At 40.3% G+C, this 21,157-nt stretch overlaps 1 pseudogene; it reads left to right on the top strand.

Moving 5' to 3' along the window:
- Positions 1–5,035: 5,035 nt before the first annotated feature.
- On the top strand, positions 5,036–20,067 carry LOC143641080 (cytochrome c oxidase subunit 6C pseudogene; annotated as a pseudogene).
- The last annotated feature ends 1,090 nt before the right edge of the window (positions 20,068–21,157 follow it).

Raw genomic sequence — 21,157 nt, 5'->3', positions numbered from 1 at the left:
GGTGGCATGCCTGTAATCCCAGCAGCTTGGGAGGCTGAGAGAAGATTGTGAGTTCAAAGCCAGCCTCACAAAAAAGTGAGGTGCTAAGCAACTCAGTGAGACCCTGTCTCTAAATAAAATACATAATAGGGCAGGGGATGTGGCTCAGTGGTCGAAAGCCCCTGAGTTCAATCCTTGGCACCCCTTTTCCCAAAAAACTTGATGATTTAAAACAACAAAATTTCACATAATTTCTAAAGGTCAGCACTATGGTTTGAGTCTGATTCATATGTTGATGGTATTTGGAGATGAGGTCTTTGGGAGGCAAGTGGGGTTAGATGAGGTCATGAGGGTGTGGCATCCACGGGATTAATGCCTTTTTATGAAAAAGAGGAGACCTGAGCTAGCACACTTACTCTCTGCACTCTGATGCCTTCCACCATGTTACAATGTAGCAAGAAGGCTGTCCCCAGATACCAGCATCTCAGTCTTGGATTTCTCTACCTCCAGAACTGTGAGAGATGAATTTCTTTCCTTTACAAATTATTTATTCTGTAGTATTCTGTTATAACAACATAAAGTGGACTCAGACAGTCAGGTATCCAGGAATAACTTAGTAGAGGGGTTCTGGCTCAGGGGCTCGCGTGAAGTTGCAGTCAAGACATGCACAGGACTGCCTCATCTGAAGGCTTGATTGTGCTGGAGGATCTGCTTTCAAGATGGCCCTAGCACATGGTTGTTGGCCGACGGCCTCAGTTTCCTGCCACACAGATCACGCCACAGGACTGCCTGAATGCCCTCAGGATCCCCCTGCCCTGCCCAGCAACCGACTCAAGAGAAAACAAGAAGAAAACCACAATGCAAGGATGACCCAATCTACAAAGAACATCATCACATCTACCTAACTGTGTTTACTAGAAGTGAGTCAATGAGTCCAGTCCACATTCAAGGGGTGGGGAATTAAGCTCCACTTCCTGAAAGGAGGAGCATCAAAGATTTTGTAAATAAATAAATAAATATATTTTAAATACCTTTATTATTATTTATTTATTATTATGTGGTGCTGAGGATCGACCCCAGTGCCTCACATGTGCTAGGTGAGCGCTCTACCACTGAGCCACAAACCCAGCCCTGTAAATATACTTTTAAACTAGTACACTATCTGGTTTTATAAAGAGCAGTATAGAAATATTACTAAAACAATTACATTTAGAAGTCTTTTACTGATAGCATAAGTCATCAAGTTTATTATATATTCTATTTACTGTTATGTGAAAAATAATGTTTTACAAAAATAGAACACCACAAGTTTTCCACATATAGGAAAAAATATACTGTTGCTATAATAGCATTGACATTGCCTACAATAGAAAGTTGTTTTTAAATTTATTTTTACTTTACTTCTTGTTACTGCTATAAAATGTATCAAACAGTATAAAAAATTAATAATAACTAGAATTAGAGTTCTTTAGATTTTAAATTATGTTTAACATAATGGGGAGGGGGTTCCAGGGACTGAACTCAGGGGTGCTGAAATACTGAGTCACATTTCCAGTCCTTTTTTATATTTTATTTAGAGACAGGGTCTAGCTAAATTGCTTAGGGCCTTGTTAAGTTGCTGAAGCTGACATTGAACTTGTGATCCTTCTGCCTCAGTCTCCTAAACCACTGGAATTAAAGAAAAGGAGTAATAAAGCTAAGAGCAAAACCCAGAAACACTGAAATCAGAAAGAGTAAAAAAAAAAAAAAACTGGGGCTGGTTCTTGGGGAGAGGGGAGTCAGTAAAACCAATAAATTCTTCTTTAGCAAGACTGGAAAAAAAAAGGAAGAAAACTAACCAGGCATGGAAGCACATGCCTGTAATCCCTGTGGCTCTGGAGGCTGAGGCAGGAGGATCGCAAGTTCAAAGCCAGCCTCAGCAAAATGAGTGGCTAAGCAACTCAGTGAGATTCTGTCTCTAAATAAAATACAAAATAGGTCTGAGGATGTGGCTCAGTGGTCCAGTGCCCCTGTGTTCAAGCCCCAGTATCCCCCACCCCCCAAAAGAAAGAAAACAAACAAACAAACAAACAAAAAAGGCATAAATGAGATAAGGGATACCACTATATATTCTTGCAAACATTTTAAAAAGTATTGAGAATCAAAAGCCCAACAAAATATTTGTAGATACAGACAAGGTTATTTTAAAGTTTACAGAGAGTGGCAAAGAAATTAGAATTAGGTAAAATGACTTTGAAAAAAATAAAAATAAAATGGAAGGATTCTATCCACCAGATGTCAAGACTTACACAGCTTCTGTAAAAAAGATCACAGAGTACGGATACAAGGATACATACAAAGGTCAGTGAAACCCAGAAATATGCCCAACTTATTTGTAACAAAAGTGCAAAACCAATTCAATGAAAGAATGGCCTTTTGAACAAGTGGTGCTGGGACAACGAACCAACCACCAGCAAAAAAAATGAACTAGAACCTAACCTTTACACCTGTATATAAAATGGATCAGACACTTAAATGTGAAAGTAAAAAGCCGTGGGTGGGTGTGGGGAGAGAATCTTGGGCTCTAGGGCTAGACAAAAATTTCTTAGACTTGACATCAGTAGGACAGTGCACAAAAGGAAATGCTGATAAACGGGACATCCTCTAAATCAAGAGCTCTTTGTTCTGCCAACAACCACGTCAAGAGGACGAAAAGACAAGCGACAGAGGCCGTGGTGGGGTGCAGGGGATTTGCAATCATGTATCTGACAAGACTAGAATATTAAACAACAACAACAACAACAACAAAAAAACCTCTTAAAACTCAACAGTAAAAAAACAAACAAACAAACAACAACAACAACAACAACAAAAACAGTCCAAGTAAAAAGTAGATAATAAACATTACATTGAAGGGGATATTCAGAGAAATGCAAATTAAAACTACAAGGAGACAATATTGCATACCTGACAGTGACATACCTATTTGGTGACACCAAATGCTGAAGAGGATATGAAAAAACTTGACCATTCATACATTCCTGGAGGGAATGAGATATGTTACGTTCTCTCTGGAAAACAGCTTAGCAGTTTCATATAAAGTTGAATATGTAATTACCATACCCAGCAATTGCACTCTTGGGCATTTATGCCAGTGAAATGAGAATCTAGGTTCACAAAAAAATCGTGTACAAATTTCATAGCAGCTTTCTTTATAATATCTCAAATCTAGAATCAGCCCCCATGTTCTTCAATAAGTAAATGGTTAAATAAATTGTGATCTATTACTCAGTAATAAAAAAGTAATAAACTATTTATACATACAGTCACTCAGATAAATCTCTAAGAAATTATGTTGGGTGAAATAAAACCATTCAAAAAGTTCCACACTGTTTTGAAAGTTTAATTCCATTTATATAGCATTTTGAAATAACATTTTAGGCACCAAGACTAGGTCAGTCATTGTTGGTGTTCAGAGACCTGCCTCGGAGGAGGGGGGTGCTGGAAAGAGAATGTGGTTATAAAAAGGGAATATGAGAGATTCTTGGGTTGTTGGAAACATTCAGTATGTTGATCTGGTGGTAAATCCAAGAATCCACGCAGGTGATAAATTTGTGCAAGTGAAAATAAGGAAATATGAACATGATCAGTCGACTGAATCAATGTCGACATTCTGGTTGTGATATTAAAATAAACTTTATAGAAAACTTTACTAATTGGGTGATACTGGACAAAATGTGCAAGGGATCTCTGTATTGATTCTTAAGTTGCATGTGAAACTATAATTATCTCAATAAAAACTAATTAAAAATATATACAAAGGTCGGATAAAGAGAGGTGCTCTTTGAGGTTACTCTGTTTTTCCACCACAGGCATCGTATCTAACACAATGGCCTTGTTGTAAAAATTGAATAAGAGGAATTGATGCCCTGTGGTTACTTATCAACATACCAAAAATAAAATAAAGAAAGTATATTTCTAAAGATAATCTCTAAGTTCTATAAAATGCAGTTTTGCAAGGTTACTAAGTGTGGTTGTGTTTAGAATCCTGAAAGCAATTTCCTTATTTCAAAAACCAAACCTTCTGAAATAAATCTCCTTGGTTAAGAATGACTTATGCAATGCTATTCTGTATTACAAGGTAATGAAAAGGCAGGGGGCTTTTGTTTTGTTTTGTTTTGTTTTCCAAGAGAGAACACATCTATGTAGCCACTAGGCATCTGTGTGTATAGCAGATGGTCACTATACTTTCACCACAGCACCATAGAAGCATGTATAGGAAAACTGATATGTCACAGGGCTTTTATTCTTTTTACAATACCTGCAAAAATTACAAGGGTATTCTCATTGCTTGGAAATTCTCTCTCTCTCTCTCTCTCTCTCTCTCTCTCTCTCTCTCTCTCTCTCTCTCTCTCTCGATATTTAACCAAACTCTAAATCCATGTGCAAAATGTAATGTTCTACATACCATAGAGAAAAATCTAGAAATATATAATATGTGAGTATGTGTGTGTATGCGTGTGTCTGTGTGTACAATAAAGTGAGAATCAGGAGAGAGTCCGTGTACTATTAACTGCAGGATGGCTTCTGGGTTGCATGATGTGGCCCCCAAGAAGTTATGTCCCAACCCTTAGAACCTTGAAGGCTGCTTTACTGGGAAAAGTGATCTCCATAGATGTACGTATTTGGGGATGAGGAGATCATCCTAGATTATTCAAATGGGTCCTAAATCCAATGAAAGTATCATTATCCCACTAAGGAAAAGAGAAAGTAATATAAAAATGAAGGCAAAAGTTGGAGAAATGAGGCCACCCACACAGTAGAGTGGTCAGAGATGCCAGGACAATCACCAGAAACTGGAAGAGACAAGGAACAGATTCCCCTAGGTCTCGCAGGGGGTTGGTAGGTGGGGAGACCATACAACAACCCTCTCAGATTTTGGACTTCTAACAACCTAAAAAAATAAATTAATTTAAAAAAATTCCATGAAAGTGCTATAAAGAAATAGAAGAATAATTCTATAATCTTGGATTTCAGAAGAGTATTTCTATAATCTTCAATCCATTGTAAGCGTGACATGGATTTAAAAAGTTACAAAAGACAGCTGGATACAAGTATGTAAAAATTACTTAAATCTACAACACAAGAAACTTTCTGAATTGATGGTTTGATTAAAAGGAAAAAAAAAAGGAAGTTTACATCCACACATCTTAGAAGGCTTATGAAGGCTTATGCTGAGTGGGTTCCCAAGTCAATCATTCTGTCTCTTACATCACATGGATCTGGATCTGCCCCTGAGGCTTCATCAAGGTTCTCTCACATGGACAAGAAAAGCAGGAGGTTCCTTCACAGACAGACAAGAAGAATAAAAGATATACAGAAGGACTGGGGATGCAGTTGAGAGGCAGAGCACTGGCATAGCATGCACAAGGTCCTGGGTTCTGTTCCCAGCACTGGAAAAAAAAATGTAAACAGGGCAGACTTAAATCATAGTGAACTGAGGATTAATGGCATGTAATTTCCCTGTTGCAGTCTTTTTCCAGAGTTAAGGTGCATTCCTGCCTTGGGATACCAGGAGACATGCCAGTATCCTTGAGTTCCCTTAGTGGGTTTCTTCTTTTACTTTTAACGAAAGATGTCAAAATGAATTCATTTTATTATATTAAAGATGATTCCATTTATTTGGCTCACTATTCTGTTTTTTAGAATCTAAAATATGGAAATAGCTGCAATCAGAAATATTAATCTAATGATTATATATTTAGTCCCTGGCATATGCCAGGCACTATTTAAGGCAACATGAGTACAGTGTTTCCTAAGATAGATGATCACTGAAGAATTATTTATAATTACAGAAACCACTTAGATTGATGTCCAGTAATAGGGGATTTATTGTGGACTATTTACTCAACATTACCTACACTAATGTTACTCAAGCATTAAAGTGCCATTTGTAATATAAAAAAAAGTTATTTTAAGAGAAAAAACAACATATTAACACATTTAAATAACTGAATATAAACATTTTGAGCCTATATTTAGAACAAAAGATTGGAAGGATCAAAGTGTTCATAGTTGTTATCTTTGAATGGTGAGATTATTCATTTTATTATATTAAAGGATTATATTGCTGAGGATCCAACCCAGGGACTTGCACTGGGAGGTGAGCACTCCATTGCTGAGCCACAACCCCATGAATTGATTTTATTATTCTCTTTTTAATATTTATTATTTTAGTTGTAGTTGGACACAATATTTTTTAAGAGAGAGAGAGAGAGAGAGAGAGAGAGAGAATTTTTTAATATTTATTTTTTAGTTATCGGCAGACATAACATCTTTGTTTGTATGTGGTGCTGAGGATCGAACTGGGCCGCACGCATGCCAGGCGAGCGCGCTACCGCTTGAGCCACATCCCAAGCCCTGGACACAATATTTTTTATTCAGTTATTTATTTTTATGTGATGCTGAGAATCAAACCCAGGGCCTTGCCCGTGCTAGGTGAGTGCTCTGCACTAAGACACAAACCTAGCCCGTACTGTTATTCTTAAAGCTTAGAATTTTGGCACTGTTCTAAGATCTTTGCAGATAATAACATCTTAGACCCTCACCACAAGAGGTACTATTATCATATCCATTTGTAGCTGGAGAAATTGACACACAGAGAGACTATGTCATTTGACCAAGGTTACATAGTTACTGCATGACAGTTTGGATTCAATCTCCCAAACAATCTGAAGTCTGAGTGTATGATGCCTTTAGACCTTAGTAAAATTTAATTGAACATGTCAGATGATTTAATACAGGTGATAAATGCCATAAGAATTCTGAAATGAGAGAGTTAGCTTGTACTGGTGTAGTTAAGAACAAGAGCAATGCTTCAGAAAATAAAGATTGGGTGAAATAAGAAAGGTGGAAAGGTAGACAAAGGTCACTCTAGGAGCAGAAGCAGTTCGGGAAGAGAAGCTAGAGAATGAGTTAATTGAGCTAATCTGATTAAGTTAACTGGAATTCCAAGACACTCCCAGAAGTAGGTTCCATAACCTTCCATGTGGAAATTTAAAAACCATCTATTAAAGAGCTCTGTTGAAAGAAAAAACAGAGAAAGTACAGAATTTCGTTAAGATGATAATAATGAAAAGATTACAATTCTATGGAATATATAGATTAGAGAAAAAATTGTAACCAACATCTATATTTATAAAAACAAAAGAATGAAAATAAATTTTCAATAATCAAGGAAAAGAACATCAAGATAAACCAATAGCAACACCCTAATGAAACTACATACAGTTGGTGTAGTTTGTGTTCCAGGACCTCCTTCCACCACAGATAGCCCATGGATGCTTAAGTCTCTTATATAGAATGGTATAGTATTTGCATACAATCTACCCATCATCTCTAATACAACATAAGTGCTATGTAAATAGCCATCGTATTATATTGTTTAGGGAATAATGACAAGAAAAAAGTCTGTACATGTTTAGTACAGATGCAACTCTTTTTAGATATTTTCAGTCCAAGGTTGGTTGAATCCATGGATGTAAAATCCACCCATATGAAGGGTCATTATGAAGAGTTTTTTTTTCCTTCAATGCAGCAATCATACTTTAGAAGTTTATTCTGAAGATACCCTGCTAAGAATAAAAATGCATATTACAAAAATTCAATGGAGGTTTATCTTTAATTATAAAATACTACATAGGATATTGGTTCAGTTAGCTGTGTTGCAAACACAATGGGGCATTCTGCAGCTGTCAAAAAGAACTAGGAAGATCAGTACAAACTGATATGGGATGGTTTCCAGGGAATACTGTGCAGTGATAAGAACATATATAGTATGTTACATGTTATGTAAGAAAGAGAAGAAAGCACATGTATATCTACTTATCATTACAAAAATGAATAGAAGAATAAATTAGAAAGCAATTATGTTCATCTCTGAGGGACCAAGGAAGGTATCCTTTTGTATAGCTTTGACTTATGAAGGTATATAAATATTCTGCATATTCAAAAACTAAATCAATAGACATGAAAAGAGTAAGTTTAAGTAGACAACAAACTTAAACAAACTTAATTTTAATTCAAATGACCATTATAACCAAACTAAAGGTGATGGAGATGGAGAAAAAAATGACTAGCTATAATCCACAATCTTAGATGGATTGTAAACAAATGCTGAACTCTTTTCAGAAGGTTTTTGTATTGTAGTGATGTTGGAAAAAAAGAATTCTGAAGCTAGTTTTTATATGCTCTAAGACTGAGTGAGTGTAAATGTGTCAATACTAGGATCTATGATTCTCATTGTATAAGAAAGATGCAAATATGGAATGAGAGTAGAAAAGAAACCATCCTATGGGGATAGTTTGTACTGAGATGGATTTATGTAAACCTATGATTTATAAAATGTTTGTGAGTATGCTTCTGTATCCACACACACACACACACACACACACACACACACACACACAAATCCAAGTTGAATACATGTGAATATATTTACTAACTTTTAATGCCAGAGGAGTCAAGAAAAGATACCCAGTAGCAATGATGACACATAGCATTAAGGTCTTGATCTTTACCCATTAAAAGAACCAGGTCTCCTGGGAGAAAGGTCACTCCAGGACTGGGATACAGATTCAAGATAAACCTGGAACAGCTTGTCTTGCTGGAAATTAGGAAAGGGCTCCCCACAAAAATGGTCTGAACATGTCACAAGGACGCAGGAATGACCTCGAAGATGTTCCCACTGGCCAAACTGATACTACTTGTAAACCAAAAATAATTAGTATGATAATGAATCATAAACCACCAAAAACATGGGAATTCATAAATCAGAAGAAAATAGAAGTCAGAAAATAGAAAATAGAAAAAAAACAGGAAAGAAGCAAGAAGCTCAGTGTATAGAGTATAGACTGATGCCCTGGACAAAATGGGAAATGCAGAGATAAATGTAGAATTAGAGCACTAGAAAATCATCAGATTGCCAACTTCAGAGTAAAGACTAAAATCAGGCAACAGTCATGCTCAACCTAGGGGCCAGTTTTGAAAAGTGGCAGGATAGTTGCATGGTTTTAAAACATCTCCCTGCAGACTCTTTATTAGGTGCAAGGGAAAATCAAAAATTAATCACACAATGAAGAAAGCAAGCAATACCTTGATAAGTGATCAAAATTAACATCATCTATAAGGAACAGGTGGGCTTCATGAGTCTCCAGATGTAACATTGCAAAGAAGGCATAATCCATTATACAGAATTCATTCCGAATACATAACCCCTGTGTAATCCCAGAGAAATGTCACACAAACACAAAATAAGGTACATATTGTTTAAATAGTGAAGGGAAGAAACTGTTTTTCAAAAACATTGACATCATAAAATATGGTCTCTAGAAATGTTTCAGAGTAAAGAAAGCTGAATAATCATGACAATTAAATGCAATACTTGACCCCAGATTGGATCCTGAAGGGGGCAAAATGCTTTTATAAAGAGCACCATTAGACCAACAAACTAAAATGGAAAATGGATGGCATATTAGATAAAAATATTGTGTTGATATAAATTCATGATATTGATAAGTATTAAAAAACAGAGTGTCTCCATTTTTCATAAAAGCAAGCTAAAGTATTTAGTCAAGTTGTATGTAACTTATATCCATATGGAAAAAAATTGTAGAGGAAGAGAGGATAAATTATAAACAAAGGGTAAAACATTAACCTCAATGTAAGCTTCTTAGAACATGATGAGATAATGTTACTCCTCTCGGTAAAGCGTTTAGAAACTTTCTACAGCAAATGGAGTAAAATCGCAGTTTCTTATCAGGACCTTTCAGGCCAGCAAAACTGAACTCCCCGTGGCCTCTCTAGCATTATACAAAGACCTTTACAAAGAACTAGTCCCTGGAGCTCTCAGATCCTCAGATAATCCTACTCCTTCCTGGCTCTGAGATTTTACACATTCCAAGTCTCTGCTTTTTTTTATCTTCTATCACTCTTACTATCCAACTTCATCCTGGGGTTTTAGCTTATGTGTCATCTCTGTGCTCCCTGTAAAGTGGGCTTGCCTCCCTTCTCTCTCAGCATCTCTTTCAGCTATACTGTAATGATTTTATTCATTTGTCTGCTTGTATTTTTTTCTGTCCCCACCTCTTAGCTGGAGTGGGGAGTGGGGATTGACTCTATTATTCCACCATGATTCCATACCTCCCATCTAGTGCAAAGTAGAAAACCAAAGAAAACTTTGGAGTTATAATGGCCTCTCATAAAATTATGAAGACAGGGAGAAAATAAAAAGATCATCCTGGGAACAAATCTTTTTTATTTTTAATTAATTTTTATTGTAGGTTGTTCAAAACATTACATAGTTCTTGATATATCATATTTCACACTTTGATTCAAGTGGGATATGAACTCCCATTTTTACCCCATATACAGATTGCAGAATCACTTCAGTTGCACAACCATTGATTTACGTATTGCCATTCTGGAGTCTGTTGTATTCTGCTGCCTTTCCTATCCTCTACTATCCCCCCTCCCCCCTCCCCTCCCCTCTTCTCTCTCTACCCCCTCTACTGTAATTCATTTCTCCCCCTTATATTTTCCCTCCTTTCCCCTCACTTCCTCTTGTATGTAATTTTGTATACCCCTGAGGGTCTCCTTCCATTTACATGCAATTTCCCTTCTCTCTCCCTTTCCCTCCCACCTCTCATCCCTGTTTAATGTTAATCTTCTTCTCATGCTCTTCTTCCCTACTCTGTTCTTAGTTACTCTCCTTATATCAAAGAAGACATTTGGCATTTGTTTTTAAGGGATTGGCTAGCTTCACTTAGCATAATCTGCTCTAATGCCATCCATTTCCCTCCAAATTCTATGATTTTGTCACTTCTTAATGCAGAGTAATACTCCATTGTGTATACATGCCACATTTTTTTTATCCATTCGTCTATTGAAGGGCATCTAGGTTGGTTCCACAGTCTTGCTATTGTGAATTGTGCTGCTATGAACATGGATGTAGCAGTGTCCCTATAGTGTGCTCTTTTTAGGTCTTTAGGGAATAGACCGAGTAGTGGAATAGCTGGATCAAATGGTGGTTCCATTCCGAGCTTTCCAAGAAATCTCCATACTGCTTTCCAAATTGGCCGCACCAATTTGCAGTCCCACCAGCAATGTACAAGAGTACCCTTTTCCCCACATCCTCACCAGCACTTGTTGCTGTTTGACTTCCTAATGGCTGCCAATCTTACTGGAGTGAGATGGTATCTTAGGGTGGTTTTGATTTGCATTTCTCTGACTGCTAGAGATGGTGAGCATTTTTTCATATACTTGTTGATTGATTGTATGTCCTCCTCTGAGAAATTTCTGTTCAGGTCCTTGGCCCATTTATTGATTGGGTTATTCGTTATCTCATTGTCTAATTTTTTTAGTTCTTTGTATATTCTGGATATTAGGGCTCTGTCTGAAGTGTGAGGAGTAAAGATTTGTTCCCAGGACGTAGGCTCCCTATTTACCTCTCTTATTGTTTCTTTTGCTGAGAAAAAACTTTTTAGTTTGAGTAAGTCCCATTTGTTGATTCTAGTTATTAACTGTTGTGCTATGGGTGTCCTATTGAGGAATTTGGAGCCCGACCCCACAGTATGTAGATCATAGCCAACTTTTTCTTCTATCAGACGCCATGTCTCTGATTTGATATCAAGTTCCTTGATCCACTTTGAGTTAACTTTTGTGCATGGCGAGAGAAAGGGATTCAGTTTCATTTTGTTGCATATGGATTTCCAGTTTTCCCAACACCATTTGTTGAAGATGCTATCCTTCTTCCATTTCATGCTTTTAGCCCCTTTATCAAATATAAGATAGTTGTAGTTTTGTGGATTGGTTTCTGTGTCCTCTATTCTGTACCATTGGTCCACCTGCCTGTTTTGGTACCAGTACCATGCTGTTTTTGTTACTATTGCTCTGTAGTATAGTTTGAAGTCTGGTATAGCTATACCGCCTGATTCACATTTCCTGCTTAGAATTGTTTTTGCTATTCTGGGTCTTTTATTTTTCCATATGAATTTCATGATTGCTTTCTCTATTTCTACAAGAAATGCCGTTGGGATTTTGATTGGCATTGCATTAAACCTATAGAGAACTTTTGGTAATATTGCCATTTTGATGATGTTACTTCTACCTATCCATGAACAGGGTATATTTTTCCATCTTCTAAGATCTTCTTCTATTTCTCTCTTTAGGGTTCTGTAGTTTTCATTGTATAAGTCTTTCACCTCTTTTGTTAGGTTGATTCCCAAGTATTTTATTTTCTTTGAGGATATTGTGAATGGGGTGGTTGTCCTCATTTCCATTTCAGAGGATTTGTTGCTGATATACAGGAATGCCTTTGATTTATGCGTGTTGATTTTATAGCCTGCCACTTTGCTGAATTCATTTATTAGCTCTAATAGTTTCTTTGTAGACCCTTTTGGGTCGGCTAGGTATAGAATCATGTCATCTGCAAATAGTGATAATTTGAGTTCTTCTTTTCCTATTTTTATGCCTTTAATTTCTTTTGTCTGTCTAATTGCTCTGGCCAGTGATTCGAGAACTATGTTGAACAGAAGTGGTGAGAGAGGGCATCCCTGTCTTGTTCCAGATTTTAGAGGGAATGCCTTCAGTTTTTCTCCATTCAGAATGATGCTAGCCTGAGGCTTAGCATAGATTGCTTTTACAATGTTGAGGTATGCTCCTGTTATCCCTAGTTTTTCTAGAGTTTTGAACATAAAGGGATGCTGTACTTTGTCGAATGCTTTTTCCGCATCTATCGAGATGACCATATGGTTCTTATTTTTAAGCCTGTTGATGTGGTGAATAACATTTATTGATTTCCGTATATTGAACCAACCTTGCATCCCAGGGATAAATCCTACCTGATCATGGTGCACAATTTTTTTGATATGTCTTTGTATCCGGTTCGCCAGAAGTTTATTGAGGATTTTTGCATCTAGGTTCATTAGAGATATTGGTCTGTAGTTTTCTTTCTTTGAAGTGTCTTTGTCTGGTTTAGGAATCAGGGTGATGTTGGCCTCATAGAATGAATTTGGAAGTTCTCCCTCTTTTTCTATTTCCTGAAATAGCTTGAAAAGTATTGGTGTTAATTCCTCTTTAAAGGTTTTGAAAAACTCTGCTGTATACCCATCCGGTCCTGGGCTTTTCTTAGTTGGTAGTCTTTTGATGGTATCTTCTATTTCCTCAATTGATATTGGTCTGTTTAGTTTGTCAATATCCTCCTGACTCAATCTGGGCAAATCATATGTCTTAAGAAATTTATCGATGCCTTCACTATCTTCTATTTTATTGGAGTATAAGGATTCAAAATAATTTCTGATAATCTTCTGTATTTCTGAAGTGTCTGTTGTGATATTGCCTTTTTCATCCCGTATGCTGGTAATTTGAGTTCTCTCTCTTCTTCTCTTTGTTAGCGTGGCTAAGGGTCTGTCGATTTTATTTATTTTTTCAAAGAACCAACTTTTAGTTTTGTCAATTTTTTCAATTGTTTCTTTCGTTTCGATTTCATTAATTTCAGCTCTGATTTTAATTATTTCTTGTCTTCTACTTCTTTTGCTGTTGTTTTGCTCTTCTTTTTCTAGGATTTTGAGTTGAAGTATTAGATCATTTATTTGTTGGTTGTTTTCTTTTTTTAAGGAATGAACTCCAAGCAATAAATTTTCCTCTTAGAACTGCTTTCAATGTGTCCCATAGATTCCGATATGTTGTGTCTGTGTTTTCATTTATCTCTAAGAATTTTTTAATTTGCTCCTTGATGTCTTCTATAACCCATTGATCATTCAGTAAACTATTGTTCATTCTCCAAGTGATGCATGATTTTTCCTTACTTCTTTTATCGTTGATTTTCAATTTCATTCCATTATGATCAGATAATATGCATGGTATTATCTCTACTCCTTTATATTGTCTAATAGTTGCCCTGTGACATAATATATGATCTATTTTTGAGAAGGATCCATGTGCTGCTGAGAAAAATGTGTAACTGCTTGATGTTGGGTGGTATATTCTATATATGTCAATTAAGTCTAGGTTATTAATTGTGTTATTGAGCTCTATAGTTTCCTTATTCAACTTTTGTTTGGAAGATCTGTCCAGTGGTGAGAGAGGTGTGTTGAAGTCTCCCATGACTATTGTATGGTGGTCTATTAGACTCTTGAACTTGAGAAGAGTTTGTTTGATGAACATAGCTGCACCATTGTTTGGGGCATATATATTTATGATTGTTATGTCTTGTTGGTGTATGGTTCCCTTGAGAAGTATGTAGTGTCCCTCTTCATCCCTTTTGATTAACTTTGGCTTGAAATCTATTTTATTTGAAATGAGTATGGACACTCCTGCTTGTTTCCGAAGTCCATATGAGTGATATGATTTTTCCCAACCTTTCACCTTCAGTCTATGTATGTCTTTTCCTATCAAATGCGTCTCCTGAAGGCAGCATATTGTTGGGTCTTGTTTAGTGATCCATTCTGCTAGCCTGTGTCTCTTAATTGGTGAGTTTAAGCCATTAATATTTAGAGTTATTATTGAGATATGGGTTGTTCTTCCAGCCATATTTGTTTATTTATGTTACTAAACATGATTTGTTTTCCTCTTTGATTATTCCCCCCCACCTTTACTGTACTACCTCCCGCTGTTGGTTTTCATTGATATTTTCCATTTCTTCTTCCTGTAATATTTTGCCGAGGATGTTTTGAAGAGCTGGTTTTCTAGCTGCAAATTCTTTTAACTTTTGTTTATCATGGAAGGTTTTAATTTCATCTTCCATCCTGAAGCTTAATTTCGCGGGATACACAATTCTTGGTTGGAACCCCTTTTCTTTCAGTGTTTGAAATATGTTATTCCAGGATCTTCTAGCTTTCAGAGTCTGTGTTGAAAGATCAGCTGTTATCCTGATTGGTTTACCCCTAAATGTAATCTGCTTCCTTTCTCTTGTAGCTTTTAAAATTCTCTCCTTATTCTGTATGTTGGGCATCTTCATTATAATGTGTCTAGGTGTGGATCTCTTATGATTTTGCACACTCGGCGTCCTGTAGGCTTCTAGGATTTGGGATTCTGTCTCATTCTTCAAGTCTGGGAAGTTTTCTCGTATTATTTCGTTGAATAGATTGCTCATTCCTTTGGTTTGGACCTCAATACCTTCCTGTATCCCCATGACCCTTAAGTTGGGTCTCTTTATGTTATCCCATATTTCTTGAATGTTCTGCTCATGGTTTCTTAACAGCTTTGCTGAGCTGTCTATGTTCTTCTCCAGTTGAAATACTTTGTCTTCATTGTCTGATGTTCTATCTTCTAAGTGTTCTACTCTGCTGGTAGTATTCTCAATTGAGTTTTTAAGTTGGTTTATTGTTTCCTGCATTTCCAGGATTTCTGTTTGTTTGTTTTTTATAACCTCTATCTCCCTGTATAATTGATCTTTTGCTTCTTGGATTTGTTTATGTAATTTATTGTCGAAGTGGTCGAAGTGGTCTTTCATTGTCTGATTTTGCTGTCTGATGTCTTCCTTGAGACTCCAGATCATCTGAAGCATGTATATCCTGAATTCTTTATCTGACATTCCATCTGCTGCAGATATTACCTCTTCTAAAGTTGAGTTGACCTGCATTGCTTGTGGTCCTTTCTTTCCTTGTCTTTTCCAACTGATCGCGTTTCTTTCTGCTTGGTGAAACTGTTGTGTTATTGATTTTTCCCCCTATATATTTATATTGCTCTTGTTTAGCTGCAAAGTCTCCCTCGCAGGCTTTGGCGGTGGCTCTGCCCCTCCTCCAATTGAGGCAATGTGCCTTCCACGCCAGGAGGCCGCTGTACCTGTACTTTCGATGGGCCTGTTCTTTCGATGGTCACAGGTCCGCCTACCTTGCAGGCGTGAGCAGCGGCTTTGCCCCTCCGCTGGCCACTAGGCCTGTTCTGTCTGTCGGTTGCAGATCTGTCTACCTAAAAGGCGCTGGTGGCGGCTCTGCCCCTCCCCCGACCGGGGCGATGTATCTGGCGGGCCACTGGGCCTGTTTTGTCGGTGGTCACGGTTCCGCCTACCTTGCACACGCGTGGAGCAGCTGTTTCATTAGTGCCTGGGCACACTCTCCTTGTTTGCCTCCCTCAGGCCCTAAGTTTGTAGAGCTTGGGGCTGAGAACCCCCAGCAAATTTGCTTACCTTCTGGTAGCCACGCCCCCGTATCTGGTGCAAGAGACCTCAGTTGTCAGCACTGGTGGGAGCTGTAGCTGGGAGACCCGCGCCGCGCGGCTCCCGCCGGCTCCTGCGTCAGCGCCGCCTCAGCTCCGGCCGGCTCCCTCGCCGCTCCTGCTAATTTAGAATCCGCTGGGAAGGAATCTCTTTGGCCGATCTTTGGTGACTTCCCCTCTCTGCTATGGCGGGCCCCTGGCTCCTTGCAGGAGTGACCGAAGGGAGAGGTGGAACTGGCTTGTCTCTGGTCTGACACAATCTCTGGTTTTAGATCCCAGTTCGCTAATTCATAGAGGCTTGGTTAGATTTCCTTCCCATCCTCTCAAGGGGGGGAGCCCTTTCCCGGGTGGGCAGGGCCGTTAGCAGAGCCGGAAGGGCACGTGCCTTCTGTCGGGCCAGGCGGGGACCCTTCTGGCTGCGCTGGGCCGCCGGGGGCGCCCACAGAGCCAGGCAGATGGCGCCCGCGTGGCTAAGAGCCGGGTGGGGTGACCCTTCGCAGAGCGGGCGGGCCGCCAGGAGTGCCGGGATGGTGGGAGCTGTCTGCCGGCCGTGCAGGGACCCTTCTCGAGGAGCAGGGCCGCTGGGGGCGCTTGTAAAGCCGGGCGGCTGCAGCCTCGTGGCTAAGAACCAGGCGGGCAGGGTGGCTGTTTGCAGAGCAAGAGCGGAATGGCGGGAGCTGTCTGCCGGCAGGGCGGGGACCCTTCTCGCAGAGCAGGGCCGCCGGGGGCGCTTGTAAAGCTGGGTGGCTGCAGCCGCTTGGCTAAGACCCAGGCGGGCGGGTGGCTGTTTGCAGGGCAAGAGCGGGACCGCCAGGGTAGCCGGGATGGCGGAAACTGTCTGTTGGCCGGGCAGGGACCCTTCTCACTGAGCAGGGCCGCCGGGGGCGCTTGCAAAGCCAGATGGCTGCAGCCACGTGGCTAAGACCCAGGCGGGCGGGGTGGCTGTTTTCAGGGCAAGAGCGGGGCCGCCAAGGTAGCCGGGATGGTGGAAACTGTCTGTCGGCCAGGCAGGGACCCTTCTCGACGAGCAGGGCCGCCGGGGGCGCTTGCAAAGCCAGGCGGCTGCAGCCTCGTGGCTAAGAACCAGGCGGGCGGGGTGGCTGTTTGCAGAGCAAGAGCGGGATGGCTGGAGCTGTCTGCCGGCCTGGCGGGGACCCTTCTCGCCGAGCAGGGCCGCCGGGGGCGCTTGTAAAGCCGGGTGGCTGCAGCAGCGTGGCTAAGACCCAGGCGGGCGGGGTGGCTGTTTGCAGGGCAAGAGCGGGACCGCCAGGGTAGCCGGGATGGCGGAAGTTGTCTGTCGGCCGGGCAGGGACCCTTCTCGCCGAGCAGGGTCGCCAGGGGCGCTTGTAAAGCCGGGCGGCTGCAGCCTCGTGGCTAAGAACCAGGCAGGCGGGGTGGCTGTTTGCAGAGCAAGAGCGGAATGGCGGGAGCTGTCTGCCGGCAGGGCGGGGACCCTTCTCGCCGAGCAGGGCCGCCGGGGGTGCTTGTAAAGCCGGGTGGCTGCAGCAGCGTGGCTAAGAACCAAGCGGGCGGGGTGGCTGTTTGCAGAACAAGAGTGGAATGGCGGGAGCTGTCTGCCGGCCGGGCGGGGACCCTTCTCGCTGAGCAGGGCCGCCGGGGACCGCTTCTAAAGCCGGGTGACTGCAGCCGCGTGGCTAAGAACCAGCCGGGTGGGGTGGCTGTTCGCCGAGCGAAAGCAGGGCCGCCAGGGTAGCTGGGATGGCGGGAGCTGTCTGCTGGCCGGGCGGGGACCCTTCTGCCGCGCTGCTCTGGGCCGCCTGCCGCTTGCAGAAGCGGCGGGTGGCCGCGGGATTGGACTCTGAGCCCGCGCTGCCGGTCAAGTTTCACTTGTCTGGGGCAAACTGTCACGTCTAATAAACTTACTAATTCTCGGCAGGTCTCCTTTCAACGGAATTTTGCTAGAAGATCCTCAGTAGGTAGAATGTAGCTGTTTTAATTGGTGTTTCTGATCCCGTTAATGTGGAGATATTGAAAGTGCAGCTTCCTCGCCGGCCGCCATGTTGGATCTCCCCTGGGAACAAATCTTTACTCCTCACACTTCAGACAGAGCCCTAATATCCAGAATATACAAAGAACTCCAAAAATTAGACAATAAGATAACAAATAACCCAATCAACAAATGGGCCAAGGACCTGAACAGAAATTTCTCAGAGGAGGACATACAATCAATCAACAAGTATATGAAAAAATGCTCACCATCTCTAGCAGTCAGAGAAATGCAAATCAAAACCACCCTAAGATACGATCTCACTCCAGTAAGATTGGCAGCCACTCTGAAGTCAAACAACAACAAGTGCTGGTGAGGATGTGGGGAAAAGGGTACTCTTGTACATTGCTGGTGGGACTGCAAATTGGTGCGGCCAATTTGGAAAGCAGTATGGAGATTTCTTGGAAAGCTGGGAATGGAACCACCATTTGATCCAGCTATTCCCCTACTCGGTCTATTCCCTAAAGACCTAAAAAGAGCACACTATAGGGACACTGCTACATCCATGTTCATAGCAGGACAATTCACAATAGCAAGACTGTGGAACCAACCTAGATGCCCTTCAATAGACGAATGGATAAAAATAAATGTGATATTTATACACAATGGAGTATTAATCTGCATTAAGAAATGACAAAATCATAGTATTTGGAGGGAAATGGATGGCATTAGAGCAGATTATGCTAAGTGAAGCTAGCCAATCCCTCAAAAACAAATGCCAAATGTCTTCTTTGATATAAGGAGAGTAACTAAGAACAGAGTAGGGACGAAGAGCATGAGAAGAAGATTAACATTAAACAGGGATGAGAGGTGGGAGGGAAAGGGAGAGAGAAGGGAAATTGCATGTAAATGGAAGGAGACCCTCAGGGGTATACAAAATTACATACAAGAGGAAGTGAGGGGAAAGGAGGAAAAATATAAGGGGGGAGAAATGAATTACAGTAGAGGGGGTAAAGACAGAAGAGGGGAGGGGGTGGGGGATGGGGGATAATAGAGGATAGGAAAGGCAGCAGAATACAACAGACACCAGAATGGCAATATGTAAATCAATGGTTGTGCAACTGATGTGATTCTGCAATCTGTATATGGGGTAAAAATGGGAGTTCATATCCCACTTGAATCAAAGTGTGAAATATAATATATCAAGAACTATGTAATGTTTTGAACAACCTACAATAAAAATTAATTTAAAAAAAGAAAAGAAAAAGATCAGTCTTTGCCAAAATTGGGGGGAAAGGGGAATGAGTAGGCAGAGAACAGAAGATTTTTATGACAGTGAAATTATTCTTTATATCATTATGTATCCTTACAAAGGCATAGAATGTATGACTCACCAAAAGTGAACCCTAACATTAACCATGGGCTTTGGTTAATAAGGGTGTACAATGTAAGGTCATCCATTGCACAAATCTGCCACTCTGGTACAGGGTGTTGACAGTAGAGGAGGCTCTACCATGCACAGGAGCAAGGGGATATAGGAAGCCTCTGTACTCTCAGAGTGTCTGTATTCTTTCAGCTTAACTTGGCTTGGAATCTAAAGTAGCTCTTAAAAAAGAAAAAAAAAACTTAAAAAAATTGTTCTAAGAGGTCCATTTCTGCATCTACCAGGAAGGACATTGGTGTGGAGGACAGTAACTTCTGTGGCTTCTATCGCTTTGATGAATCCTTAGATGAGGGGTCTTCTGGCCTAACAGCTGCAGTTTCGTATTGTAGGAACATTCATGGTTGCCCTGGGGGTTGCAGCTCTTGATAAGTTTGGTGTGGCTGAACCAAGAAAGGAGGCATATGCAGATTTCCACAGAAATTATGATTCCATGAAAGATTTTGAGGAGATGAGGAGGTCCGGTATCTTTCAGAGTTGCAAAGTGATTTTGGAATATAAATAATTTCTCTGGATTGAGGTCCTTAGAAGTTTGTGCTCCTGAACTATAAAACATGAATACATAGGCTAAGGGAGAGTTTTTCTTGGTAAATAAACAATTAACAAATACTGTAGACAGTGTTCGCTTGATTCTTATTGATAATTTGGAGCACTTAAAAGCAAAAACATAATTGGTTGGAAACTTTTAACACCGTTTATGAACCTCATGAAGATAACTCGGTTTCAGTGTTTCTTACAATTTTCATTGTTTTTATACGTCTTTAATTACTCTGATGTTTCGTTTATTTTAGTGGGATACTTCTAGGTGCAATTACCTGGTCCTGGCCTTGAAATGGTCTTCAGGAGTCCAAATAAAATTTCTGTATTGTGGACTCTAAGAAATGAGAATGAGGTAAAGCAAGCAGTTTAGGACTGACTAGTTGGATCATCTCAGTGGACTCTGGGGAAGTAGGTGCTGTGCCTAGTCCCAAGATAATTAGGGCAGGGGAATAGTGAGTCCCTTATCAACACTTCTAAGAAAAATACTGCTATCTTGTAGTCTCCTAGACCATTTTATTCTTTTCTTTAAAGGTGGGTTTTTTTATTTAAAAAAAATTTAATTTTTTTTGTTTTAATTGTAAATGGACACAATACCTTTATTTTATTTATTTATTTTTTATATGGTGCTGAAAATCAAACTCAGTACCTCACATGTGCTAGGCAAGCACCCTACCACTGAGCCACAACCTCAGCCCCAAAAGTAGATTTTATTTTTTAGAGCTATTTTATCTTCATAGCAAAGCGGAGCAGAAAGTACGGAGATTTCCCATATACTCCTGCTGCTACACACAGACCCTCTGAAAAGAGGTGGTTGAGGTGTCAGTCCTGGGTTGGTTGGTTTGCATATGAAAATCCAGCTCTCCAGAAAGTCCTTTGCTGTTGGCTAACTCTCGATGGGGCAGTCTTTTCCTAGTCAGAAAGGCTCCAAAACATTAAAGCATCAGAACCACATGGTTAATGCAATGAAGTACAGAGATATTGGGTTATTTTCTCAGGTCACTAATAGGGCTGAAGAAAAGCCAGGTAAATTTTTCTTGTGGCTACTATTAGAGCAC

The sequence above is a fragment of the Callospermophilus lateralis genome, unplaced genomic scaffold, assembly GCF_048772815.1.
Source record: "Callospermophilus lateralis isolate mCalLat2 unplaced genomic scaffold, mCalLat2.hap1 Scaffold_84, whole genome shotgun sequence".
Lineage (NCBI taxonomy): Eukaryota > Metazoa > Chordata > Mammalia > Rodentia > Sciuridae > Callospermophilus > Callospermophilus lateralis.
The sequence above is the reverse complement of the archived record's forward strand: the minus strand, read 5'-3'. Positions and strand labels throughout refer to the sequence as shown.